Source organism: Arvicola amphibius, chromosome 14 (genome assembly GCF_903992535.2).
Source record: "Arvicola amphibius chromosome 14, mArvAmp1.2, whole genome shotgun sequence".
Lineage (NCBI taxonomy): Eukaryota > Metazoa > Chordata > Mammalia > Rodentia > Cricetidae > Arvicola > Arvicola amphibius.
The window spans coordinates 49,531,191-49,540,179 of NC_052060.1; the positions used below are offsets into that span (position 1 = coordinate 49,531,191).

At 40.2% G+C, this 8,989-nt stretch overlaps 1 non-coding gene across 1 annotated transcript; it reads left to right on the top strand.

Moving 5' to 3' along the window:
• Positions 1–8,569: 8,569 nt before the first annotated feature.
• Positions 8,570–8,698, top strand: LOC119801513. Its single transcript, XR_005283203.1, has one exon. It is a non-coding gene; the product is annotated as a small nucleolar RNA SNORA4 (small nucleolar RNA).
• The last annotated feature ends 291 nt before the right edge of the window (positions 8,699–8,989 follow it).

Sequence of the window (8,989 nt, forward strand, 5' to 3'; positions counted from 1 at the left end):
TCAATGAGAACCGATTAGTGCAGGCCTTAACGCTTCCTACTTGAGAGTGAGTTAAGACTTACCGAGGGGAGACTAATGCAAGAGAGTCTTCTCTGAGATTCCAGTGCTATTTTCCAGGTTCCTGATTCCTAGTATCCCCAGATTACACAGGAGACACTCAGCATGGTAGACTCATGATGCACATTCTCCTGCAAAGAATGTTCTAAGACAAGGAGTATAACAGAAAGAAGAAAGCCAGGGAAATTCCAGGAAATGTCTCAAAGACATTGTATCATTGTTACTGGGAGGAAATGCCATGGGTAACTTCAGAGCAACTGTTTATATGGTGGAAAAATCAATTTTGAAAAATGTAAGCAGAGGCCACAGCAGGGCCTTTGGTACGACTGGAAATAAACCTCCCTCAAATAGGATGTATTTATTTCCTTTGGTTTCTATAAAATTGGCCTTTATAAGTCATAAAAATATTTATTTAATTCAATGGTCCCTAACCTGTTTATCGTATCTAACCAGTCATAAGCAGGAAATCCTGCCAGTGGCACAGGGCATATGGGTAATCTTTACTGCCAATGGAGGTCATCTCTTCCTGCCACACTCTAGGGGGAGATGGGTCACAAGAAGAAAAATTCCCAAAGGACCTAACACCTAATTCTCTCTCTCTCTCTCTCTCTCTCTCTCTCTCTCTCTCTCTCTCTCTCTCTCTCTCTCTCTCTCTCTCTCTCTCTCTCTCTCTCTCTCTCTCTCTCTCTCTCTCTCTCTCTGTGTGTGTGTGTGTGTGTGTGTGTTTGGTGTTATATGTTAACACCAATGTGTGTATATGCATGTGGGTACACAAACACGTGTTTGTAATTATGGATAGAAACCAAGGTCAGGGTGGAATACATCACTTTCCCCCATCATGTTCCTCCTTATCGTCTTATTGAATTGAAATTCATACTGACTAAGTTGGCTAGTCAAAGTGCTCCAGGGAACCACCTGTTTCTGACCCCATCCCAGCAGGACTGGAGCCACTGGTTTTACATGACCACGGTTTTTACATGGATACTGGAGAGCCACATTCAGGTTCTCATTTTTGCTTGGTAGAAACCTTACTCAGTCGTTTCCCAAGCCCTTCAGTACCTACAGCCTTGTACATATTGTCAGGGCCGAGAAGCCAGCTTCTTTCTTTGTTATTTATGAAAATTTATCATCTCCTAAAGAATTGTCTGTCTTTAAACATACTTTTACATGAATAAAAAAGGTACTTGGTTGATATTATCAGTGTGTGAGGGCCTAGTTCTCTAATCACTTTATAATCTAGGTTAACTTGAAGAGCAGGTGATGTTGAGATTTTTGCTCCAGCCACACACTTTACCAATGGTGGCTAAGAACTGGTGGCTGTACCTGATAGGTAAATAATCTCAGAGGATTTCTCAGGAAATTTAGGATTGTCTTTAACCTCCCCCATTTTGAGTAGAAGGCACAAGCAAAGAAGAAGACAACACACTGAAAACTTAGAGCTCAGCATCTTATCCCATAGTTGCTGTACCCGCGATAGCCCCAGGCTTAACGGGTGCAACGAGTGTGAAGGCTTCTGTAGCCATTCCCTCGCCATTTCAGCAGATGCTTTTCTGTGTTCCCACGCTGGGGCAAGCATTGCTACGGGCAGACTCATGGAGAAAACAAACGAGAGGCAAACAAACAGACAGCATTTCAGGTAAATGTGTGAAACGAAGAGAAACAGTCAGGCAGCAAAGGTACAAGCAGCGCTGCTACGTCACAGAAGTTCAGCATTACATCTTGGTGCCGAGAATACAGAATCAATTCATAAACATCTGCTGAGAAAAAATGTGAGATAATAGAATGATAGTAATGACAGAACAAAGCAGTCACATAAGCAAGCAGGAAGCAGCAAAACAACTGGAAATTGTCATTGTAAATAGGATAGCCAGGCAGGGGAAATTTTGTAAAGGCAATGAAGAAGAAAACATTGCTATTAAAGTTCAGATGCCATGTGAGGACAGAACATGAAATATATCTCCAGACATTCTCTTCCTTCTCAAATTATTGCACTGAGCTAGGATTTAACAAATTCAAAGGACATTGAACAAGGACACGAGGGTATTCACTTTGGATCAAACAGTGTGCACACTTTCATGATTGGCTCCCAATTAGTTACATTTTAATTTAATTTAAATACACAAGAAAAGGAGCCAGGACAAAGAATCACAGAAGGTTTAAAAAAAAAAACCTGAAGTAACATAATAGTTTTCAATTTTGACACCAGCATTGCTAAACAATCTACCAAATATAGCCTTTCGCCTTGGAAGTTGAGCACGATGAACTAGAGAGAGGAGACAGGGTCTCCCTACAGTCCTGAGGTGCATAGCAGTTGCAAAGGCATGGTCAACACAGCGGAGCTCAGAGCTAGTGCTGAGAGTGGTCTTTGGAGGCCCTTCATACAGGTGTGGTTCAGAGCTGCAGGCCAAATGAAATCTAGGTGGAAACTCTTAAGGACCAACCACAGGAAAGTTTAGCATTTCAATTTTTTTTCAATTTATTTACTTATTTAGCTTAAGATATAGAATAATCTAAACTTTAAGAACTCTGAGAAAGAAGAAAGGCATGAGTGAGGGAGATGAAAAGAGAGGAGAGAGGAGGGAAAGGATAAAGGCAGTGCAGATAAAGAGAAGGAGGGGTGTTCAAGGAGGGAGGGGGAGAGGAGGAGAGGAGGAAAAGAGGAGAGAGTTGACATTGGAGTAGAATTTTAAAAACATATACAGCATTACCACATGCCCTCTTTATTGTGCCAGTTACACATACATGTTTGTGTATGTATATGTGTGTGTGTGTGTGCGTGTGTGCATGTGTGTATGTGTAGGCTAATTAGATAGATAGGTGAGTAGATTTAATTTTAATATTTTAGGACTCTGAATATATATATATATATATATATATATATATATATATATATATATGTATGTGTGTGTGTTTGTGTGTGTGTGTGTGTGTAGTTATTGTAAGCAGTGTACCTGACTCGTAGTAGTTCCTCAGTAAATATATTCTGAAGATATTGATTTTGCTCGGTCTATTTCCCACTTCCTATGTAACGACCCCTAATAATCTTCATAATGAAGCTAAATCAATAGTAACACAAGTGTGGAATTCAGCATTTGGAAAAACCCAGGTAATCCTTCATTCTGTACATGCATAAATATCAATTGCATTTTTGCAGTCTGCTTCAGTGCTTAGATAAGGCAAGTGCAATCCTTGCTCTGTGGATGATAAAATATATCTAAGATGACATTAAAAATCATCATTACCATCTTTTTCAGTATCATTATCAGCCTTGCTACTAACAATTGAGAATTTCCTAAATGCCAAGCCTCCTAGCATTTTCTATGTATTAATTCATTTAATCTTTGCAGCAAAGTTGTAAATAGGCAATACTATTCTCCCTAGACTCCTAAGACCCCAAGAAATGCATAAATGTAAAAAGTTAATTTCAATGCAATGTGATGTTGTTATGAATTATACGTGATGTTTAAAATAATGCCTAAAAGCAGCTTTCAGTCCTAATATGCAAAGAGAATTAAGATTCCTCTCTTCTCCACAAATTCTCTGCTTTTGCACAGAGAGGGTGGGTGGCAGTGAGAGAGAGAGAGAGGGTCCCAAAAGTCTTTAAATATTTTTATTTTCAATTTTATCTCTTACTTTTCTAACTTTTCAAGGACAGAGTCACCGGTGGTAATGGTTGCAATTGCTTCATGTAAGTGATGTTTGAGAAGTTATTTGTTCAGATAGAGAAGGTAATACAGACGCTGTGATGTGATCTGGAGCCTTCCCGAAATAGGGGGAAAGGGCACACCAATTGAGACGTAAGCAAAGGAGCTCTCCTTGGGAATTTAAAGCCCCTGTTTCATTTTCTGACCTCACTACATAGACTTTCACACCATCCAGGGCTGCTATTGGATAATAACTGTGTCCAATAACCCCAGGGACCCAACCAATTTATCATGGACGCTGCTGGAGAGATTTTCGGTTTCTTGCACCCCAGTCTTAGGCTGTGGGGTCTAGGGAAGCCAAAGGGTTGCTAATTGCCATGTTAAATTCTCCTGGCCTCAGCTATTCTCTCCCTTGTGTCTCTCAATCTCTCAGTCCAATTGGAGACGTCTGTGGGAATTTATCCGCACGCCAGGAGCTCAAAAAGCATTTACTGCTAGCCCGCATGTATCAGCGGAGGAGAAAGGTGGTTTCCGTTGGGGTGGCTGTGCTCTGCATTTTATGATGCCATTTCATAATGGGAGGTTGCAATCTTCTGCTGACTGTAAGATAAAAGGGGCAGGGATTCACAACAACTTGTGTTTGGGGAAATGTTTTCTTGAATTTAAGGTTATCCATCACAATAACAGTTATTACTAATGTCCTTATCTGATGTCGTCTAAATAAAGTCCATTAACTGACTTTACATTGCTGGGCCCCGTTGCTCTAACTTTATTATAGCTGTCGATAACCTGTTCAAAATAATAATTCTAGCATTGATTTCTACTCCTTCTTTGCTTAAAGACCCCTTGACATCTGCACTGGATTTCTAAAGTTTAAGACATTGGGTGGAGGTTTAAAGAAGACATTAGGTCAACAAAATCTGTAGGTTCCTTCCTTATGCAATAGTTTAGGAAATTTAGTTATGATCCATAAAATACACAATAAGTAGCTTGAGGTGGATAGTTTCTCTGCCTCTGCTTTCAAGTCTAAAATCTTTTCTAGACACACCAGTTATATTTGCAACCTTTTCCAAAACTCATGAAGAAGCTTGTTTTACAATAATTAGTCATGGCAGCATTCTGATTCTACTCCAAAGTGACCTAAACACACATAAAAACACCCTCCCAGCCCAGCACTCGGGAGGCAAAGGCAGGCAGATCATTGAGTTCAAGGCCAGCTTCATCTATAGAGTTAGGTCCAGGACAGCCAAGGCTACACAAAGAAACTCTGTCTCAAAAAAAAAAAAAAACTCTAAAACACGACAAACAAAATGATAACAAAAACCCTTCTTCTATAGCATATGCACATATGAAATACTACAATGCTTTTAGTGGGAATATATTTGACAAGTAGATATACTTTCTCAAATTGAAGATAATGATTATATTTGTATCAGAAAGCAAGCTCACATTAATGGCTCATGCCTAGGCAGAATTAGCAGAGGCAGTGCGATATTAGGCACGTTTGAATATTGTATGTGACTGCTGTAACAGAAGAGGGATTCAGTGTGTTACTGTGATCCAGCCACAATGAAGTGGTGTCCCAGGTGGACCTGGTTTTGCTCTTGGGTATGTTCTCCAAACTGAGGACTAAGGGGCTATTTTCCACAGGCACTAAGGGCTTAGAGGTCTGTAATTCATATCCAAAACAGTTACACTTGGTTCTAGTCCCTCTTATGTTCCTTTCCTTCCAGATGAGACTAAGATCCCAGGTCTTTTCAAGGGCAATCTAATGTGGTAGAAAGAATGCCAGCTTTGAGTTAAAGATACCTCAGTTGTGGCACCTTTTCTCCTACTAATACAGTAGAAGATCCTGGGCCATTTCATGAATATTTCACAGTTGCAGATTCTCTTTATGAAAAACAATAAAAATAAGCCCATCTAATCTCATAGAATAAATTGTAAGAACTGTATAAAATTTAATGAATAAACTGTACACACACACACACACACACACGCACACAAGTTTTTTGAGACAGGGTCTCTCTGTGTAGCCCTGACTTTCCTGGAACTCTTTCTGTAGACCTCACTAGCCTCGAACTTAGAGATTCAGCTGCATCTGCCTCCCAAGTGCTGAGAATAAAGGCATGTACCACCACTGCCCAGGTAAACTGACTATATTTTGGATATGAAGTGTCCCCAAAGGTTCATGTGCTAAAGGCATGGTTGCCAGTCTACTATGCTGTTGATAGATAGTGAAACTCTTACCAGTCAATTCCTACACGACATATACTAGATTATTGGAAGTGCGCCCTTGAAAGGAATATTAAGAGTACAATACTTCCTCTCTCTTTTGCTTCCCACTTGCCATGAGGTAAGCAGTGTTACATCTCCATGTACTTCCAACATTATCCTCTGCCTCCCTATAGGTCCACCATGATTGAGACAAGCAAGGGAGGAAGAAGGAGAGGGAAATATTTCTCTAACAAGACTCAATTATGTTGGACAAGGATAATGAGGCAAACAAGGACTATGATGAAGACAAGAAATGGTTAGATTCTTGAACCATAACCCATGACATATTACCTATAAAAGTAAACCTTCTTTCTTAGTTTTTAAAAGGTATTTTTTTTTTTTGGTTTTTCATTCTGAGTCTGTGTGTCTGTGTAGGAGTACATGCACATGAGTGTAGGTGTCTGTGGATGCCAGAGACATTGGATTCCCTGGATCTAGAATTACAAAAGTTTGTGAGTGGTCCAACATCAGTACTGGGAGCCAAACTCAGGTCCTCTGCAAAAGCAAAACATACACCTTCCTCCCGAGCCACGTCTTCAGGTCCAAGATGGACTTTCTTATCTCTACCGTCTTTTGACCCAGTGTAAAATGTGCTCTTCCCATATTATTCAAGGGATGAAATTAACCAGGTTCAGGCTGACATCATGTTGTCACTATTTGCTGATCAATATCATAAGAATGCCATCTCTTAAAACAAGAGCAAAGCAATTTTAAGTATATTCATGACAAATTAGAAAATTTGTGAATCCTAGCCCATCCCAGTAACCTGATTAAAACTTTTCCTCTGGGAGTATGGAGGAAAAGATACTGGCAAGAGTGAGGTTCACAGAACTCCGGAATCTCATGAAATTTACATGGTTCAGGAAGCACTTGAATCATACAAGACTCCTTTCCAAGACTACAGAAGTAATTGCTAGAGGAGAGGAGACAGGTGGAGGTGCCTACAAGTTGGGCAAGGACTTCCAGCTAGGCAGCTTTTATTAGATGTGTGTGTGGTGTGGGCTTCTTGATAGCAAAGGTGAGTCCCCCAATGCTTCTGTAAATACTTCCTCACTCATGAGCCTATAAGCAACCCCAACAAACTCATTCCTTCACCAAGTTCCATCTGATACATCATTTCTTCAGAGTCTATTGGTTTCCTATCTGGAGGAGTGTAAGTTTTTATGTCTTTCTGTTAAGAGTCACAGAACATCAGCAATATGTACAGCAGCCTTCAGAAAACAGGAAAACCTCTAAACTTACTCAGAAATTTTAATTTTGAGGTATGAATGTGTCACCTACCAGTTTCAGGTGTTGAGTATTAATGACCCATATAATAGTTAACAGGTGGGGACTTTAAGGAGGATTAGGTCACCAGAGCTGTGTATGGCTGGCTTTAGGCTGCTTGGTTGCTTTTCCTTCTGTTATCTGCCACGTGAAGACTAGCCCTTCCTTTCAAAGGACATAATAACAAGATGCCATCATGGAAGCAGAAAGGAATCCATACCAGATAGGCAATCTTGTTAGTGTCTTGGCATTAAAAAGTTCAAGTGCCTAGAACTATGGAGCAGATTTCCATTCTTCCTAAGTGATTCAGTAACAACCATGTTATTTAGGTTTTTAAAAATTTAATTCCCCCCTATCTATCTATCTATCTATCTATCTATCTATCTATCTATCTATCTATCTATCTATCTATCTGTGTGTGTGCATGCACACACATGTACACGTGTGTGTGCACACATTCATGGGGGTATACACATGTATGTGAGAGCCATATGTCAGTGTTTGCTTCTTTCTTGGGCACTCTTTTTATTATTACTTTGTGAGGGAGGGTCTCTGATTGAACCTGGAACTCAAATAGTTCACCAATTTGGTGAGGCTATTTAGCAAAGGAGTTCCAATGATCTGCCTCCCTTGAGATGGACTTAAAGACCTGACATGTTTTTTTGTAGGAGCTGGACATCTGAGCTCAGGTTCTCACGCTAGTAAAATAGTAAAAATAATTTACTAACACATCTTCCCAGAGGCCAGTCTGCTGTGTTGTTACAGCAGTGCAAATGGGCTGAGGTATTTACTCTCCATTTTTACTGCCTATGCTTCTCCAAGTTTCTTAAGGGTTTTGAACAAAATAAAGTCAGCTTTCCTTCAATAATCATAATTGCAGCAATAATATAGGAAGGCAGAAAATGGCATCACCCTTGAAATAATTTCCTGTGATGCGTCTGTGTGAAACCCTGAAGTCTGCCTGGCTTTGCAGGATGGACTTCCACAGGTGCTTTCACTTCCCTAAAATAGGAGCATTGGGAGATACAGACCTCAGAGCACCCTTGTGAGGCTTTACTGAATTACTTGAAAGGTGCTGACCACAGTTCAAGAATGAATATCAGCTGGAAATCGTTGTAGTGGCAACCGTGGTAACTGGGAAGACAGCTTCAAGTCTCACAACATACAACCATCTGGAGGTACCAAAGTTTCGTGGTGGTTAAACAAGTTTTAAAATATCATGTGGCTAAGAAGATTCGGGTTTTTAAACTAGTTTCATTTTAGCTAGTGTTCTGTTTTCAGGCTACACAATGCTATGACCATCCTAATTTGATTAGAAGTACAAAACGATACCAGAAACTGATTTGTGGGAATTATTACCTTTACCAACTCAGGCAGTTTGCCAGAAAAAGTAAGACCACAGTCCAGAGTGGGCTATTTCATTTAGTGTGGTTCATGACTATCTTGGAGCCTACACTGAAGGGGAAAAGAAGTATAAAATGGGAGTTAGAGAAATAGCTCAGTGGTTAAGAGCATTTTTTTCTGGTGGAAGATCTAGGTTTGTTTCCCAGCACCCACATATAGCCTCACAAGTATCTATTCCAGTTATAGGGATCCAGCACCCTCTTCTGACCTGCTTGGACAGTAGGCATGCATGTGATGCATGTACTTACATGCAGGCATACTCACACATATTGAGAGAGAGAGAGAAAGAGAGAGAGAGAGAGAGAGAGAGAGAGAGAGAGAGAGAGAGAGAGAGAGAGAGAGAG